This window comes from Saccostrea echinata, unplaced genomic scaffold (genome assembly GCF_033153115.1).
Source record: "Saccostrea echinata isolate AGI-Se365-2 ecotype Australia unplaced genomic scaffold, CSIRO_AGI_Sech_v1 ptg000028l, whole genome shotgun sequence".
Lineage (NCBI taxonomy): Eukaryota > Metazoa > Mollusca > Bivalvia > Ostreida > Ostreidae > Saccostrea > Saccostrea echinata.
Window position 1 is genome coordinate 2,251,230 of NW_026889777.1, and position 21,314 is coordinate 2,272,543.

Here is a 21,314-nt window from a genome sequence, read left to right on the forward strand (position 1 = left end):
GAACGCAAGGTTTTTAAAAGCGATGCGTCCGCAGACTCATGAGTGGTCATATCCTCGTTAGCAAGAAAATTCGGGTGTCATCGAAATTCGAAGATTTTAGATGTTAGGATTTATCCAAAACATATTGAATCAGAACCTTCCTGTAAATAATATCATAAGTTGATACAAAAACATCTTTACTTGTACCTATTTCGCAATTATTAATCCGGCCAAACTCCGATAGCTGCAAACAACACATGGTAGCTTTTCTTGTTTAAACACTTTTTAATCTTGTGTTTTATATTGAGACAATAATTACTGCTTGTATACACAGTGTGGCTTGATCGTCTCGTGAATTTCACCTAATGCAGACGACTGACAGGATTAGTTACGGCTCAATGCACATGACACCTGTGATTGTTAACCGTCAACTTTAGGGTACTAGATTAAATGCAACTGTTTGTTTTAGCTTAAAATCTAAACACCAAATTAATTTTGATGGCAGTTAATTAGAAGCGTATTTTAGAATATGGCTTGGATGCATTTATTATCATTATCTATATATTTAAATATTCTAATAGATCGCATAAAACGTCTGTTAGAATAAAGATTTGTATTGTTGTTTGGGTGGACTGACACTGCATTAATTCATTTCAATTGGTATTCGAAATATTTTTACAAAAACTAACTAAAAGATAGTAGTTTAATTAAGCTTAATAGCTTAATACCAGTTCTCATACAGCTTTGATCAATATGTCTTAATGAATTTATAAACGTAAACATGACAGCGTTCTGATAATTCATGAAGTTTAGTGATCATACCCCGTAAATAAATTTTTGCGGTATAGTGCAACCGCAGAAATTGAAAACGCAGAAATTAATTTGCTACCTTTTAGGGGTTAAATCGCAAAAATTTCCAACCGCAGAAAATACCCGTTATACGGTATATATATATATATATATATATATATATATATATATATATATATATATATATATATATATATATATATATATATATATATATATATATATATATATTAGGCTGAGATTTGAGTTTGTGAATAAGTTATTTAAATTACTTAGGTATGTTCAATGTAATAACAAAAATGTAAATTTCAGAAAGAAGACGCTAGGAATGGTAGGGAAAATATATATACACTCATTTTTTGCAATACTACGGAAACTTTTTAGAGAGCATGAACTGTCTAAAAAGTAACTATAAGTAAAAGAGAGAAGTGGGAAAACGTTTCAATTTTAGATAATCATATTCAATTAAATAATTGTTTTAAGAATAAGTACTTCCTAATAATATCATATTGTTTTCAATGATGAACAGAATATTTGCCAACAAAATTATTTATGGAGGGAAATAAGCGAAAATAATTCCTCTATCTTTTAAGGAGAATTCATAACATCGATACATATTTAAAAGAAGATAATTTGAATAAACCAATTAATTTCTTAATTATTTACCTTTATAATTATCCAAGATAAACTGGAACTCTTCGTTGGATTGGATTTGTAGAAGATATCCGCCCTTGCTCTGACAGTATATCTAATTAAAGACCTAAAATTTAGCTAACAAGACAAAGTTTATAAAGTTGGGCGGAGAAAATTACATTCAAGTATTTCTGTTATATTTCTTATATAATTTTTTATGATTACATTTTGACCACATAATTGGCTTAAGTTTATGGCATTTCCTTGGTGGTAAAACAAATATCTTGATATATACAGGTATAAGCTTGTACAAACATAAACAATGAAATCATGGCCTGAAACTTTTCGTTTGTTGGCCATATGACTTTGCCACAGGGTCGGAGACCCTGATGTCTTTTACAATCTTTATATGGGCTTCCACACCTCTGGAAAATGTTTTTGGTCCACGCAATAATATCTAACTGCTCTACGACGTTGAAATTGCCTACTAGAGAACCTTGCATCAGGGAACATATAAATATATGCATATCACATCCTCAGGAAATAAACATCACCCGGTGTCCAGAATAATTCTCTGCTTTATCATCATGCCTTGACTGAAGTAGCTATTTCTTATGACCTTGATCTTTTCCAAATGATCTTAAATTAAACCTACAGTTAGTTCATATATGATATTGTACATGTATTGTGTTGTTTTCTCCATTGAAAGTGTAACCAGGGACAAAGTGAAAGGAACAGACATAAGGATATCCAGCTGACTATTGGATTCTTATATAAAAACAAGCTTTGTTTGCGTAGGGTTAAATTATGCCAATACGTTATTTCCAAGATCAGATATAAATTCAACACACTGAGCCGTATTTTTACACATATGCAGCACATATACCACTTTTCGCAGGTATATTTAACGCATATCAGGGATTTCACACAAGGTGCTTAAAAAACAGGATAAATATCGTCTTAAAATGAAACAAGTTTTCCTCAAACCCCTTCTCTTACACACATACATGTATATAAACACACCTTATCTCATAAGACATGTCCCTTCGGAGGGTGGATTACATGTATAAAATATTTGGTAAGTCATGGACGTGTAACTTAAAGAAATTTAAGATATTTACCGTTAGATTGCTAAAAATATTAGTAGATGAAATAATATTAAACAGAAAGATAAGGGTTGACATAGATGACAAATAATATTTCATAAGGTGTAGACTTATATTTGATTGTAAATAGAAGACAGGTAGGTACTAGTAGTACAAAAAAATATGTTAAAAGTATGATTTGATATTCTCTAAAGCACTGACAGGATGATTAAGCCAGCCATAATCCCTATGTCAGTTTTTAATATTCGCAGCACAGTTAAGGCTGCAATAAGGAGGCGGGGCCTAATTTTTACGGGAAATGCTTACTATGACATCACACAAAAATATATGTTCTTCAAATTACCACAAAATGATATGATTTGCTATTTTAAACTGTTGGATAGCTTTAAACTACATCAATACTTACTATTGCATGTATTTTTGTTGTTGGTTAAATCCCACATGTATATGTAAAGAATTCACTGATCGAAATGCACTTGTCAATGTGACGTCATATCGCAAACTTTGACGCAGATTGTATGCAGTGAGAGGCGGATCAAGTTATATTTTATACAACGAAAAATGTATTTTGTAATTAAATAAAATATATTTGCAGATATATAAGAGGCCATTAACTTGGATGCGATGTCTATTTTATGATTTTATTCATATACTTCCAGTACATTTACTAGATAAGCGATTCTGCCGTATATTTGTATGCAGATTCATTGAAGGGTAATAGAAGGGTCATAATAAATCGATATATTGCAAGGGCATACCCTCAATGAATTATGACAAGCTTTTACACATAAACTCAAGAGGTATCAAGATATTTGAAAAGTGCTGCGAACCTGATGAAATCTTGCAAATGAATTAATTATATCTGTCAATATTTAATGTACTTGACCAGCAAAATATTCAACATAAGGTCTAACAAACGTAATTTTAGCAATTATATAGTAGAATCTATATAGGTTCGTAGCACTTTTCACAAACTACAAAGAGTGCTGAAAATAATTATAAATTAAACTTAGATTTTTAACGTGGTTATGCCCTTGCAATATTGGAATTTATAGATGACCTCAGTATTGCAGGTAAATTTGCTAAAACCACGTGACTGCCACATTACGTCACAAGTCTAGATAAGAAATCTAATCATCCTCAACATGTAGTTTTCAACCACATTACATTTGTCCGATAATAGTAAAGTCCTAATAAGAATTGCCCATCGTTGTAAAGAATGTAATTTCTATTTAAAAAATTCGCCGATATTTCCATTTGTAACCTTAACTGTACTGCGTTATATTTAGAAAATACAATTATCGAAATAACATGTATAAGAAATATTACAGAAATTGTAAAGACTTCGTTGTAAATTGTCTAAATTACTCGTTTTTGCTCATCTGTTGATAGGAAACTGCAAGTATCATATTTTTTTTTTTTATTAAAAATACATGTTAGAATCAATTTGCAAATTCTTTGGTCGATTCCATTACCTTGTATGCAAATAATGCGTCGTTAGGTCGAATGTTAACTGATGTATTTAAATAGTAAATGCTATGCCATTTTAATACTAAACTGACATTCATATAATTCTTGTGTCTCATGGCATCACGTTTTAATAGTCGCATACTTTGCAATGCAATTCAAACAATCAACAATACTGGGGAAATTAAGTATCATTTCCTATTTCATTATAAAATGATTATAACGGATAACTAACAATTTACATACCTCAGATTGGTGGTATGTTTTAGAACTTGTATCTTTTTCGTATTCATAGTAACACGTCTGTAGGGTTTCTGGAAAAAAAAACCATAAAAATAATCTGTTTTGCATGACGAAAATGCTATTTATAAAATTTTCAGTATAGTAAAATCATATAAAAAAAATCTATTAAAATATTTTACGATGATGCTCTTGAGACCAGCGGCATTTCAAGAACACGTCCATAAAGATCCTCAGCAAGTATGTTTATGATCATCATCAATTGCACGTCTCGCCTCTCGCACTGTCGGACATTTTTTTTTTTTAATTTTACATTCTTTTGATCAGGTTCAAGGTTGCATTCTTCAAAAGATTACCGAAACTGGTGATTTCATACGATTAATTTTGCCATAAATTGCTTCCACCCGTACGAGATTTCAAATTACACATACCACCTGTCATACCATTATGCAACGTGTTGAACCATGACTCACCCAAAAGGGTAGGATGCACATGCTGATAAAAAAAACAATAATTTGCAGCATCCAAATGCGTTCCAATGATATTTACGCTTAATTTCTCTTATTACGCACTTGATTATTTTCAGTTTCATTTAAAATGATTTTTCTGCCTGATGTCTAATTTAGAGGTTGGTTTGTAATTTTATAATCGATATATGCATGCATATACATTGTATGTATGAACGTTTGTGGAAACGTGTTTTTTCTTATTAAACATGAAGAAAAAAAATACAGACTACGACACGTGATATTGACGTCACTCCAGGTTCCGTTCCACAGACATTCCACAATTCCGTCTCCCGTCTGATTATATTCGTCCATGCAGGATAATTTATGCTTGCTACCAAAATCTACAGCTATGCCGGAACTGAAATTTTTAACCTCCTTTGGAAGAATTAGGTTAAGTGGATGACAGTCTGAAAATATATATAAAGAAATTAAAGCTTTAAAGGACTTATCGCTTGATCTTTCAAAAATCGCAATTTTATGAGAAATATTAACTATAACCTTATTTATTAAAATACTGAATACAATAAATGTTGTTGAAAGCATATTTTAAGAGATATTGAGAGTTGAAATTCAAATACGGCAATATGCATATTTCAGTCGGATTTCAGCGAAATACTGCCCTGACGTCATAGGCGACAATTCGGTGATAGAGAGATGAGAATATGCACTCTATTAACGGAGTTATCAATGACAAATGCAGCTAAATTAAGAAAAATGCGGAAAAAATTCCTTATATGCTTTTCAATTACTATAGAAACATTAATTAGTTCTAAGGTATAAGGCTTTTAAGATATTTTCGTTTTTTATTCAAAACATTTAGAACCTGTAGCTCTAATTACGGCAATGTTTCGTGATCGGGAAATTATTTTTCAAGATCGCCATCCTTTAAAAAACATATGAAGACTTGCATAAATTAATATTATATACAAAACGAAGAATTACGGAAGCCCATTGAGGCCAGTTCAGAGAAAGAAATATTTTTTATTGCGTTTAAACGCAATAATTATTGCGTTTAAACGCAAAACATTGCGTTTAATCGCAATAATTATTGCGTTTAAACGCAAAAGATTGCGATTAATCGCAATGTATATTGCGTTTAAACGCAAAACACTTTGCGTTTAAGCGCAAAAGATTGCGATTAAACGCAATTTTTGGCGTTTAAACGCAATACTTTTGCGATTAAACGCAATACTTTTTGCGTTTAAACGCAATAATATTTTTGCGTTTAAACGCAATATTTTTTGCGTTTAAACGCAATAATTTTTGCGATTAAACGCAATAGTATTGCGATTAAACGCAATAGTATTGCGATTAAACGCAATAATCTTTGCGTTTAAACGCAATAATCCTTCCTTATAAGGATTTGTTTTGCATTTAAACACAATGATACTGTAGTTACAAAATCAAACATGAATTAGTCAAAGCTTATAATTACATGTACTAGGACCCGACACTTCAACTTCAAGAAGATCCGATTTGTTCTGTGTCTTTTTGCAAAATTTTCCAGTTTTTGAAAATTGTAATAAAACAATGGCATCCTAACAACCTGAATGTCTTAAATGTATTAGAACCCAAAACTCTTAATGAAGTCTCTGATGAATTGCTTACGTGTATCACAACTGTTAGAGAAAGTTTCAGTGGTATTAATAGCACTTGTCAATTTGATACATATAGTACACATCGATCAATCTGTTTTCATTTGATTTTGATTTTGATCTCATATAAATCCATCACATATGTTCTTGTGTTTACTGTATGCAACCATAGGAAGGATTATGAATGTACATTGAAGTCTAAATACTTCATCATGTACGTAATTCTAACATTTCCTCAGTCCTTTCCAAAAATCCCTTTATACATGATTTAAACTTGTGACTGCAACGTATGGGACATTTTTTTTTAGCAGAACAACTGACCGAAACTTCATTAAAAATGTAGAGAATAAGCTTAAGACATGTCTCGTTCTTAGGATTCCTTTGTTTTTACAACCCGACATTTTTTTTTCTCCTCTATAAATTCTTATTAGTGATTTACCTTTCAGAGGGTGTTTGCTCGGAGAAATCTGATTCTATAAAGAAAACACACAATTTCCTAATAAGTAAAAAGAGAAAGAAATAAAAGATATAAGTATGCGTGGGTCCATTGTACTCTGCAAGGTTTGATACAAATGACTGCCTTTAAACACAAAGATTATTGCCTTTGAACGCAAAGATTATTGCGTTTAAACGCAAAGATTATTGCGTTTAAACGCAAAAATTATTGCGTTTAAATGCAAAAATGTTTGCATTTAATCGCAAAAGTATTGCGTTTAAACGCAAAAATTATTGCGATTAAACGCAAAAGTATTGCGTTTAATCGCAAAAGTATTGCTTTTAAACGCAAAAGTATTGCGTTTAAACGCAAAAATTATTGCGTTTAATCGCAAAAATATCATTGCGATTAAACGCAAAAACTATTGCGTTTAATCGCAAAAGTATTGCGTTTAATTGCAAAAGATTGCGTTTAATCGCAATCTTTTGCGATTAAACGCAAAGTGTTTTGCGTTTAAACGCAATATACATTGCGATTAAACGCAATCTTTTGCGTTCAAACGCAATGATTATTGCGATTAAACGCAATGTTTTGTAATTAATCGCAATAATTATTGCGTTTAAACGCAATAAAAAATATTTCTTTCTCTGAATTGGCCTCAACGGGCTTCCGTAAAGAATAACAAAGTTATATAATGTTTAATTTGTGAATCAAATAAGTTAATACATGTGATAAGATGACAAACAAATTGCATTGTTATGGCGAGTTTCTTCGTCTTCGCTGCCTCTCCCTCGCTATCGTCGATGCTATTTTTTCAATGTTAACAGATTTTTCAGATTTTTTCTTGCTGACAATTCTAACATATAAGGTTGAATATTCAATTTTATATCGATAAAATGAGTTATTTGGTTTTCCACAACGCAGAAAATTCAGTTTGTATCGCGTATATTTTTGTAAGATTAATGAAGAGCTGATCAGCCTTTGTCGCCTTTGACGTCACAGGGTCACGTGATCGCTATCTAATTAACTTAGATTCTTAATGCAGGGGTTTTCATTTGCGTCAATAATTGGTTAATTACTGCGATTTATCCACAGTAAAAACACAGAATTTATAAATTGTGGTCATAAAGAACGTAATACGCTTTTAATTTCAAATAATTTAGGAACATGCGATAAGTCCTTTAATCGAGAGTAACTGAATATCTTTATTCAGATTTAAAAGTAAACATCTTTTGTTAAGTTTTTTTTATTATTTCAATATATTGCCGTTGTCTTTTGATAAATTATCAACTTGTCTGTAAAATTGCTTTTATCAACATCCTTTAATATGTTATGCTTTAGAGAGAAATCACATTACTAGCTTCATGTACATGTAACTTCCATTCTAATGCTTGTATTTCTCTCCCAAAAAGATCTTCATTACAAGAAAAAAATTATAAAATAGTAAATATCATAATTATAATAATTTTTCCCAAGTTTTTGTTTCGGCTATAAATAATTACGATAAATGTAAGTTTGATTGGACTTGTAAAGTAGATCTTAGAGAAGTGTTATTACGCCTACAATTATTTGTTATAAAAATGATAAGGGAACCTATAAATGCATTGCAATGCAAATGGTAATCGATTGTTTGTTTAGAACGTGCATCGTGCATCATCCCATATTTTCGAATGATAGATTAGGAAAGTTTTGCTACGTGTTAAAATGAATGTCATTCGCGATCGATGGCGTATATTCATTCAAATCATTAAAGAAATCCTATGGTTCACACAGTAGCATGCAACTCATCGAAAACTCAGATTATCCGGTGTACCAAAGAATTTTGACCCGCTTGAAAATTGACCCGAGCCTTATTTTTCTACGTTGAATAAAATTTTGAACCGAAGGTGGCTTTTAAACGTTGAAAATTGAGACCAAAATTCGTGAAATTTATATCCGAGGTCATTTTTCAACATTTTGGAATTAATTTTTCTTGGCACTTCTGACCTTGACGAGTTGAAAATTGACCCTGTTGAATATAGACCCAAACAACTGCGTTTTCGATCTCGAAGTTGATTTACATGTCATTGAGTTATATATTAACATGTATCACCTAATATATTTATCAATTTTAGAATTTGATTTTTTTTTTTAGAATAATAATTAAGGGATGTTTTTTAGTTTTGTGTGAGTTATTGGTGTGTAAATCAGACAGACTTGTCATGTAGACATATTTCATGAAGCGCGCTTCATGAAAAATATGCCTACGTGCAAGTCTGTGTGCTTTACACACAAATAATTCACACTAAACTTAAGAACATTCCCTATATTTACATTTTACATGTTTAAATGCACCAAAAATATACTCAATATTTGAATTTCTCACTGCCCTATATCGTCATATTTTTATTAACGTCTCAGTAGCTTCATTGTGACGTCACGAAAGTGCACGAATTTCTCCGGACATATTTCTACGCGTGAGTATACACAAAAATGGTTTTCAAATCAATTTGACGGCTGGCTTAGTAGAAAAACACAGCCAATGTTAATATTAAGTAATAAAACCGGACTGAAATCCGGTATAAATCCGGTATAGATATTAACAGTTTCGTTTAAAGTAATTTTTAGCAAGTTTTACGGTCGATACAATGACCTTGTCAACACATACAACCTATCATTGAGTCAAATGCTGACTGACGTTTTTCATACAAATTGTTAGGCCATTATTTATTCACTGAAATGTCTATGGATTTTCCCGTTTTTTCCCGATCATGACAAGGAGTACACGGCAGGTGTGATCGGTCGGAAGGGGATGCTCACTTCTCCATGGCACCTGATCCCACCTCTAAATTTTGTGGTCTGTGTTTGCTCTGCTCCAAATTTGTATCGATTCATTGGACTTTTCAGATTGAATACTGTTAACGAACAGAATACTGATATAATTTTGTAAAGAAAATTCCAATTGGGTGATCTAACCTGTAATAAATTTGATAAAATGTAGTAGAAAGGACCACTGGTTACTTTCTTGTCAGTTATTTCATTTCTTAAAAAAAATACATAATTCCAAAAGTACAAGACAAGTATTTGATTAATGCTATATTTCATAGTCATGAGTTGCTTATGTTTATAAGTAGAAGACTGTCAGAAATTAAAAAAAAAAAAAAAAACAAAAAAAAAAAAAAAAAAAAAAAAAACAAAACGACGATAGTGTGTTTGGAGGAATGTATTTATCAAAGAGATAGAAAAGTGTCATCATTTACTCCGATGCGAGTAGTCTAGCGTCAGGAGCTTACACTGTTGAAGTTGATTCAAAAATTTTTCACTTAATTTGGAAAGAGTTTGAGAAGGGTATGAGCTCTACTTGGTGAGAGCTTCGAGCGATTGAATAAGCTTTAGCTTCATTTAAAGATAGTTTGGTGAATAAAGAAGTAAAATGGTTCACTGTGTAAAAATTGTTCAGTCTGGCAGTATGAAACATCATTTACAATGATTATCTCTTGCTTACAATATATTCAAGATGTGTGTATAACAAAAAAAAAATTTCAGTTGACATACAATGGATTCCCAGACTAGAAAATGATAAAGCTGATTTTCTAAGTAATATCACAGATTACGATGATTGGGGTGTTACTGCAACATTTTTTGAATTCGTTAACAATTTGTTCGGAACTTTTACTGTTGACAGATTTGCAAATTATAATAATTGTAATTTGGGACGGTATAATTCAAAGTTTTGGAATCCTGGCTCGGAAGCTATTGACTGTTTTACCCAAAACTGGGAACATGAAAACAATTGGTTAGTACCCCCTATTCACTTAGTAGTTCGCGCTATAAAACATCTAAAAGCCTGTAAAGCTTTCGGGGTCCTAATTGTTCCAAACTGGCCATCCGCTGTTTTTTGGCCGTTTATTTTTGATAAAGATATGACGAATAGATCGTACGTTAAAGATGCTTTACTTTTCAATGAATGTACAGATATACTTATTCAGGGTGATAACAAAGCATGTTTGTTTTGGTAAAAAAAAATTCACTTCTGGGATACTGACAGTAAAGTTAGACGCAAGGTCTTAAAAATAGAACGCTCAAGTCTGTTGATAAACTCATGTCGAGTTCAGCATGTATATGTATATGTAGATACGTTTTGAGGTGTTACTTGCAGATGAGCTGGGGCCTTGGTACACCAGATTGTTTGTATTGGTTAGATGTATTGCAGTTGATATATGGTCCTGATACATCTATTTAGTCAGTGTATTGCAGTTGATTGAGAATCCTGATACACCATGACCTTGTACTAGTTTCAAATTAATCTTTGTATTCCGTTAGATACATTTTTCAGATATATTTAAAACGGGACGGTGGTCAGATAGTGCAAGGATTGAAGATCAGCGGTTACAGCAACTAAGGGACCTTTTACCAACTTACTGCCTTAAATTAAGAGCAGGGAATACATTAAGTCAATACAGGTACGCATTCAATGCTTTCTGTCGATGGTGCGGCGCTTTTCTGCCTTCTATTTCTGCATTACCCACAACGGATGAACACGTGGCTCTATATATAATCTCTATCGCTAAAGATTGCAAATCATCAAGCAAAATTCAATTAGCTACACATTCCATAAGCTGGGCCCATCAGCTAGCAGGACTAAAAGATCCATGTGAATCTGCTTTAGTGAAATTAACAAAGGAGGGTGCAATAAGAGAGACTTCCAAGCCTGTTGTGAAAAAGGAACCAATCACACCAGATCATTTAAAATTATTGGTTCAGAGATACAAATCGAATAATTTATATAATATGCGTACTTCATGTTTGTGTTTTTTAGGCTTCGCAGGGTTCCTGAGATTTTCGGAGCTCGTAAATATTAGACTTAATGATATATCATTTGATGATGTGTGTATGAAAATTAACATTGTAAAAAGTAAAACAGATATTTATAAGGAAGGTCACGAGTTGTGTATTGCTAGAACTCATGGTGATACTTGTCCCGTACATATGTTAGAAGAATATATAAAATTGTTAGATGCTGAGGTTGATTCATCAGAATATTTATTCAGATCTTTGACGTTCTGTAAAAATACAAATACATATAAAGTTAGAAGAGATAATCGGCCTCTGTCTTATACTAGAACACGAGAAATTGTTTTAGATGCTTTTGGAGAAATAGGGTTAGATAAGAGTAAATTTGGTCTTCATAGCCTACGGTCAGGCGGGGCCACTTCCGCTGCAGCTGCTGGTATTAGTGATTGTCATCTCTCTCGAGAGATGACACATTAAGTTTGATTTCGGATGTGAAGTCCCAGTGTAAGCTGCCATTAATCAATCGGCAATCCTCGGGTGATTCCAATACGCTCCACACAAAAAGTAGGCACGAGCCACCCGAGGAGCACCGAGTGGTCCTTAATAAGCGATGATGCGATTTTCTAAATATATCGATAGAGATGTTAAACAATGAGCGATCTGTCTTATTGTTGATTTAAAGAAAACAAGCTGCACAGGAATCATAGAGAGTCAGACATACAGGATCGCCTTTAATTTTTTGGTACATTAGTCATTCTATAACTTGCTGCCATTTTTAAATAATGCAAATCTTATTCAGCGAATGTATTATGAGGAAAGAAATTTTAGAAATTAAAAGCACAGGGTAAGCGGAGACATAAATGTCTTTAAGAAACTACAGGCATCGGAAGAAAGATCACAGAGAATCATTATATGAGTATTTTCTTGCATGTCTACACTTTTCTTTTTAAGGATTTATAATTAAAGAACTTCGCGATCAATGTCTTGCAATCATTTACTTTATGCAGTTTCAAATTGCATTAATGGCAAAAAAAAGTCATCAAATCACTTCTTCTATATTATTGAAATGAAGCCAAAATTATAATATATTCCTAAAACAGCCGTCAATTCAGGGTTGGCAAATTGGGACTCTTTTTTCAGATAATTTGTAAATGCTTAATTTTAGCTGATAGCATGTAAATGTTATTACTTGCCTCTATTTTAAAGCATGTGAGCGTTATTTCTTTGGAATAGCTATGTAGAAAGTGTGTAAAAGTAGGCTTGACATTGTATGTGCTCAGTTTGCAAGTTAATTACGTTGATGGCAGTTTTCACTCTTCTATGCTGTATATCGTCAGCACCGTGCGCATGTGCTTATATTTTATAAAGCGTTAAAAGTTGATTCTGAATAGTAAACGGTTTTGATGTAAGTGTAGTTCTTTTTCCCCTTTATATCCCCAGGGGCTCAATGGCCATATCACTCAAAAGAATGAGATTAAGGAATATCTTTAGAAAGGGTCGGAACTTATTTAAGTTAGCGCTTTATTAACTTTTTGTCTGCTGACAGAGTAAGCAGTTGGATCAAAAGGAACGCATAGGTTTTACCCATCTTCTTGTAAAAAATATTTACAAATTTTACGAATACTGCTTAGTGGTTACATTTTTAAATACATTGTACAAAAAATATTTGTAATTAATAAAAATATTTTCACATAGATTTAGTATTACAGGCACGTGTCATCAGGTGGACACCTCTACATTTATTTAAACATTAAAGGGGCCTGGACACAGTTGCATTGTTTACATTTTAAATTTCTCTATGTTTATTCAAAAAATAACTTCAATTTAATTTGAATTGATCTTACGTGAATATTCTTAGAATTGAATGACAGCGACATTCTTCATAATATCACATCAAACACCTGTGTTTGTTAACAGGGCACACTGAAACTCTGTTTATACCCCCCGCTTGAAAAGTGGGAGGGTATATATTGATCGGGGTGTCCGTCCGTCCGTCTGTCTGTACGTCCGTCCGTCCGTCCGTCTGTTACGCTTTGGGGTACCCATCTCTTATCCTCAACTCCTCTTATACCACTGAATGAAATTTAATGAGACTTTCACAGAATCTTTATTACATAGTACCATTGTGCAACTCTTATTTTACTTTTTGATCCGACACATATTTCGGGTTTCCCATAGCAAAACATGGACTTTGCCATTATAATCATATGGGAGGCGGGGGTATCATTTTGTGAGCTCACTACTAACTCTAGTGTTGTTATTGTTTACATTTTACGGGGTGTGTTCAGTTTGTTTAGTCTGCACACATTACTGATCACGGACTGACAATACTGGTGAGTTGGTTTTGCTTTCTCGCATTTCTACTGAACTTTCTGGATTATGGTTTTCATATTTTTCATTAATGCACAACAAAATTTGTACTTTTCTGAAGGTTCATAAACCTCTGCTCACTCATATAAAATGTTTCTTTAACTCTTATGATTTTCCGAAGGAAATGTAAATGCTAAGTAAAATTCAAACAATTGTAGCATGGCTTGCGGGGCAAAATTGGACAAAAAAGACACTTCAACTTGACAATTTTATAAAGGGATAATAGACATTTTTGTCATTAAGAGTTATCTCTCTTATCAGAGTATCGATGTACCCTAAGTATTATGGATAAAGTTAACTTTGTGAAAGTGCAAGGATATGTGTCAATCAAACGCGTCCCAACTTTGTAGTTTTAATAATTTCCAGATAAAAGAGGTTTCTAAACACGATTTTAATATATTTCGGTGTGAAATGCTTTAGCAACATATGAATAATGATATTATTTAGAAAATTTTAGAAAATATGATCTTCAAATCTGTGTCCCAGCCCCTTTAACCTTTTACTGTTGTAATTGTTCACTGCAAGCCCCCTCCCTTACACACTTTTTGTTGGAGTATAGTCATGTCCTCCCCAAATAAATGTGTTTTTCGAAAAAATCAAAAAGTATAAATCTTCCCTTCCCATCCACAACATAGGATTTTGGTGTTTGAACACCACCCTTGATTTTTCAGGTAAGTTGTAATTTTTTTTCTAACTGCTACTCCCCTTCCCTAAAAAAAATAGAAAAATCTTCTGCCTGTAATAGCTGAGAAAAAAAGTTACATTCCACTGTTTATTCTGTGACATTAATGAAGCCAAAGAGATGACATTTCAGGCTTTCTGGAAAGCCAAACTTGTAGATTGTTTAAAAAGCATGGGCGGTGGAGGTCAGAAAAAGCTAAAGACGGCTAAGTGAAAGAAAATATTCAGGAAAAATTATTTGTAACCCAAAACTTAGGTATTTAAAGTTTATATACAAGTCATTCCCATTATCGCTAGCTCTTCTTTGTCTTTCGAAAAAAGTAAACTGCACTATCAGAGCGCTTCATATCCTAATATACGTGTTTGTGTTTATTTTATAAATTATTTATGTTCGTTTGAGTGGCACGAATAAGAACATAATGTAATATAATAGTTGTTGGTGATTTTTATCAGCTTAAGCCGGTTAAAGGATCATTTTGCTTTAAAAATGAATTAGTTTGGCATTTGTTTCATCCAATATTCTTGACAGAAAATGTTCGTCAAATTTCAGACACTTCTTATTCTGGATTATTAAATCGTATTCGCATTGGTTATCCAAGTGAAAAAAAATATCTCTTGTCTTGTGTCCAGATTGTTGTACAATGAGATTGATTATAATGATTATTTACATATTTTCTCAACAAAGGAAAATGTTGAAAAGTATAATACTATGCAGATAGAAAAATTAAAACATAAAACAATTATTGTTCGTGTAAATGCTCAGCATTCCATTTCATCAGATGATAGTAATGCTGTGGGAGAAGTACCAGATTACATGATTCCAGTTAATGATGTTGATGCAGGGGGATTAAGAAGGCATTTACTGATTTCAGAAAATGCTAGGGTAATGTTGACAAAAAACATCAATGCTGAACAAGGGTTGGTTAATGGTGCTATGGGTATTGTAACTGAAATTATTTTTCAAGGTGGTATTCCTTCAGTTGTGTTTGTCAAATTTGATGACCCAATGGTTGGTAAAGCACGGTGCAATGGACAAAATACTTTACATACATCAATACCTATCCGTCCTGTTCAAAGTGAATTTTTATATCATGGGCGTCGAGTTATCAGAACACAATTTCCTTTAATTTTGGCTTGGGCTTGCACAGTTCATAAAGTTCAAGGAATTTCTTTAAACAAAGCAGTTATAGATCTCGGCAGTAGTATTTTTGAGTATGGTATGGCATATGTTGCCATAAAATTAAAGCTAGTGTCTGTCATGTTGTTACAAAAGAATATAACCGATTAGGAAAAAAAAATACTGACATTAAAATGTATAAGATGAATTTTGTACCATATTTGCCATTATGATGCCTAAAATTCTTAAGAAGTGTTGCACTCTTAAAAATTGAAACACTTCAAAATCCATATGTAATTTAAATTGGTATTTTATTTTAATAAAGCAATTGTGAGAGTGTAAAAATTCGAAAATTTTCTAAAAGTTTGAAATATTAAAAAGCAAATTTCAAAGGAAGAACTAAAAGAAGAGAATTGATTTACTCATCTCCAATTCTAATGGAAAAAGAAATGAGTACAATTGTATATGCAGTCAAGGATCATAAAGGCAGATATGGTACTCTGTATTTCAACTATCATTTGTGAATTTCTATATTTTTCCCTTTTTTATCAGTCTGACGAAAGTGGGTCAAAGCGTTTAAAAGTCATGAAGAAATCTGATGAGTTGCTTCATTACAACAATTCAAAGACAAACAAAGAAATGAAATATTTTAATTTTGTTGGCGCTGAAGGCGATAATGCAATGATTGTCAGATGCTACATTACATCTTAGTTCAACACCATTAAACCTGGATTGACCTTTAGATTTCAAAATTTGACAACCCGGGGAAAGAATGAGTTTTGGGCAACCAGCAAAACAATCATATCATACACGTCTACAGTTGATGTAAGCCCAGACATTGCTCTTCCATGCTTGCCAGAAAAATTGCCACCAGATAAACTTGCCAATTCTTTACAGGAGGCATTAAATTCCCCAGAAAAATCTAGCATTATGGAGAAGCTTGTTAAGGTAGATATGTGTAACATTTAGTTTTTATGAGTACAGTAACTTACAGAAATGTTAGATTTTGTTTCGCAATTTTTAGTATTTTATTCTTTTCATATAGGTTTCTCCTATTAAGTATGTAAGAGACGGCAATCTTGCAGTGAACTCAACACCCTTGAAGGACAACAGCACAGTTGCCAAAGTTTGTCTTTTTGACAAACTTGCAGAAAATGAGTATGCCGAAGGAAACCATTTGCAAATTACAGCAGTGTATCTAAAGAAGTACTTAGATGTTAATGAGTTGACTGCAACTGCAGTATCAAAATGTCAGGTATATAACAAGTAAAAAATATTAAATTTTTATATAATACTCTTTGTTTAGAATTATGTCTGTGTTTATGATTTTATTTTAAAATTTTTCCTTTTTTTACAGTTTTTATCTGACCAAAATTTCCCCGAGATGATTGAAGAAGATTTACAGCAGTTTCAGAATGACCAAGACTTTTTTCATTCTGTCAGTGATTTGAAAGCATCAGTGGTAACTTTAACGGACATCCTTGAAATTGACATTAATGATGTCTGCGCTAAAGATGGTAAGTTATGAGAATGTGCTGTTTAGTCTACTTAAGGTGAAGTTATGTTTGTTTGACATCATATTTTAAACTAGAATTCCTCCTACTGTGCATTGTTTCCTCCCCCCCCCCCCCCAAAAAAAAAAAGCATAATTTTTCAGTAAATTCAACTATACATTAAAAAAAAATTTAAAATGAAAATATACTTTTATGTAGTAATATGTTTTCTTAACTTGTTTTTTTTCCCTTTAAGATTAAGACAAATATTTGAAATTAAACTTTTAAATGCATCAAAATTGACACACAGGAATCTATAGGTAGGGTATATTGCATCTTTTTTGATCGAAAATATTATTTTCAGCCTGTAGAGAAAAAAAATGTTGAAGGACAAATGCCCTCTCTGTGGTGGAAAGGATAAAAAGAATGAAAGAAACATCAGAGTAACCTTCTTGTATCCCACTGAATCCAAGCAAGATGAGAGGTCCACTGTCTTTAAAGACGCTCTGCGAGAAATCATGAAAGACAATTTAAAAATCGAGTCAAAATCTGCATGTTTGAGTGCTCTTCTCGAAATGTTGCCGATAAAATTTAAATGTTACATTACTGCAAGAAACTCATTTTACAACATCTCACAGTTGTAGAGAGCCATAATGTTTTAGTTTTTTCTGATTTTTTTTTTTTTAAATTTTATTTTAGATTTTTTGAAATAGCTGATTTTTTTTTTTTTTTTTGGTTGAATAGATTTTTTGTTTTAGCTTTTTTCTTTCTTTTTTTTTTTTTTTATAGTTTCACTTGCTATAGAAGCATATGTTCTCAAGTGAATTGATGCAAGATGAAAGAGGCGCCGCTGTATTTAAAGAAACAATTTACAAGAAATTACAAAGAATGTTGACTTTTAAATTGAGAGCATGTCTTGTGTAGGTGTCCATTTGGAAATGTTTCCAACATTATTATATTAGTGTGAGAAATACATTTTTTAACCATCTCAGAGTTGTTTAACATTTGACAGTTGTATTGTAGTAAGCAATAATGTTGTAATGTTAGTTTTTTTTATGGAGTTTTTGTTTTACTTTTTTTTTAATTTCCAATTGCTATAGAAGTATGTAGCATTAGTAGTCATCATTTTTTGTTGTTATTGATTTTGTTAACTTTAGCACTCGGTACATAATATTTACAAGTAGTATTATTTTAGTACAAAATAGCTTTCAAAACATGATATTCTTTATTCTAGTCATTACAACTAGTCAATTCTTTTTTAACTCTACTGGTCAGTGATCAGAGAGCTTATGCAATGGTAAGGTGTCTGTCTGTCTCCAATTCCTCAAAACGCTACTCCTACAGTTTTGGTCTGATTTCAATAACATGGCACACAAGTAGACTAAACTTAGATACTAAAATTCTGATTATTGTTTTTGAATTAAAAGAATGTTGTTTCGATGGTTATGCTTAAAATAGAAAATTCTGTGAAATTTTTGTTAAAGGCAACTACTCCTATAGTTTTAGTACATTGCAATAAATCTTACCACAAAAAAGAGACTAAATCAATGATTATTATTCGCATTTATTGCTGTTGCATAGTTAGTTTAACGTACAATTCTGAAGTGCTACTTTTTAAAGTACAAACTGTTAGAGCAACAGTCTCATCAGAGACTTGTGGTCTTCACTAGTCATCATTTAATATTTGGTTGTTCATTAAAATTTTCAAGTCCACATTTCCATTATATATTCTGTAATTGTTGGATTAATGTCTAATTACTGTAAAGTATAATTTCCTTGACTGTTATCACAGGTTGTGTCAATAAAGTTTTCATATATTCAAAATGAACTGATTATTTTAAACTAAAGTTTACTTATGATATCTGCAAGAACTCTTCATTATGGACATGGGTTTTGTTCATCAATAGCTACCGAAGTTTAAATGTTCATAGTTCATTTGGACATAATAGATTTATGCGTTAATGAACACTTTATACTGTCTAACCATAGTTTTTAGAAACCTTACTCGATAGAAGCAAGCCTACTCTTGCAATCTTGTCCGGCCCATAAATTTGGTGTGTGCACCAATGTTTCTTGTTTTTCTAGATTTATGAATCTTTGGCAGTCCATAAAATTGCTTTCAATATATTCATAATCAATTAAGACGTCTTCTTCTCTTTCTGTTAAACTCTATGATGTTTTTTGACGTTTCAAAAAATTCTAAATTTTCTGCATTGTTTTTCTATCGCTGTTGTTTGGTATTTCTTCGTAGTACTCGGTGTTCGACAGCATATTCATTATATGACGCGGAGTTTTATAAAACTTAGAATCCATGATGACAACTGCGCCACCTTTGTCCGCTTCTTTTATTAGTCCCCTAACGGTGAAACCGGAGGGGACTATAGGTTTTCTCTGAGTCTGTCCGTCCGTCTGTCTGTCTGTCTAGCTGTCTGTCTGTCCGTCTGTCCCTCTGTCTGTCTGTCAGTCTGTCCCACTTGGTTTTCCGCACTTTTTTTCTAAACACTTGCAAATATTGAGCTGATTTTTGGTATGTGAGTTACAGATCAAGTTTGCATTTCGTTCCACTTCAATGATTTTTGACGGAATTACGACCTTCTCAATTTTTCAGGGTGTTCCTCAATTTTCTTCTTAATGCTTTCAGATATTGAGCTGATTATTGGTATGTGACTTTAACTTGATGAGTTATAGATCAAGTTTGCATGTCGTTCCGCTTCATTGATTTTTGACGGAATTATGGCATTTTCAATTCTTAACGGGAACCAGATTACACTTGCCGGTAGGGGACTAGTATTGCTAATGCAATACTCTCAGAATGCTTGTCTGATTTGTTATTTGTTAGCTCTTTTGTCCTTTAGAGGTTCCTTTCCATACTTATTCTCGTAGTCTAACAGCCAAGCTTCCTTGCATCGCCATTTGTTGAATGTTTTCTTTTCTTCTCTTTTACAATCTGATTCCCACATTTTAAGAAGAATTTCGAGAACTTTAATCGATGCTTTATTCCTCATTTCCTTTGCCATTTGTAAATCAAAATCAATTACTTTCTTCTGACTGTTGCTTGATCTAACATAATTTCTCCTTTCACACGTTCTTTAGCTACCTCAATCCGGATGGCTTTTTGGTCATCAGGCTCTCCATGGATTGGTTTAATTCTGAATTTTCTCGGTAATATCAGCTACTGTTGAACTAGCTATTTTTCAAATTGATCTGCATGATTTGCATTATTTACATGTTTCCAGTAAGTTTGTTTTCTTCCATTTAACATTTGATTCCAAATTGTTTTGATTTTCTGTTTGATTCTTGAAGCTTCATTTATTTCTCTCTGTAATAACTGCGTTGGAGATTGAATTGAGCATACCTCGTTTTCGGCAAAAACGGCCTTTAATAGTTTCCTCTTCATCCAAAAGTGTAGGTAATTGATTTTGAACAGGATAAATTTGCAACGATTTGTGCAACAAAACAGGACAATAAAAATGTTGCACCAATTGTTTATCACCTAAACAACGTTCTGAAAACCGATGAAACTATGTCTAAAATATTTGAAAATCGAAAATTCATAAGCAGTAAGATGCAGCCGTTGTGGTATCTGTCCATATATACAACAAGGACAACATTTTAATTTTAGCGGAAACAGTTTACATTTGTATCCGGCTCGTGCACCATGTGTCAGACCTTGACTACTATTTAGGCATAGTGCATGCAAAGTACAACATTATTGTTATTATTATGCTGACTGTTGTATAAAAATGACAATATTTCCCCATTTCCAATGTTTCATCACCTCTTACATTCATGTTAGTACACCCTTATTTTCTACATGTGCGTCATAATCTTTTTTTTTTTAATGTTGAATGTTTCATGCATTAGGTCCTAATGTAAAGACAGTTTCAGAGAATTTCAGCTAAGTGAAGGGAAACAGTTGCAAGAAACTATTTTAGAAAAACTATTTTGTTTATTTTTTTCTTTAAGTGTAAAATATTTGAAACTATGTTTATATATATTATAATACAGTGTGTTAGATAACGGCGTCTGTGGCTAAATCGGTAGCGCGTCGGACTGCCAATCTCGGGGTCGTGAGTTCGATCCCCGGCGGGGCGCTGTCTGATTT

The 21,314-nt window shown here is 32.4% G+C and overlaps 1 pseudogene; it reads left to right on the top strand.

Annotated features, from left to right (window-relative positions):
• Nucleotides 1–16,301: 16,301 nt before the first annotated feature.
• Nucleotides 16,302–17,853, top strand: LOC133193624 (uncharacterized; annotated as a pseudogene).
• The last annotated feature ends 3,461 nt before the right edge of the window (nucleotides 17,854–21,314 follow it).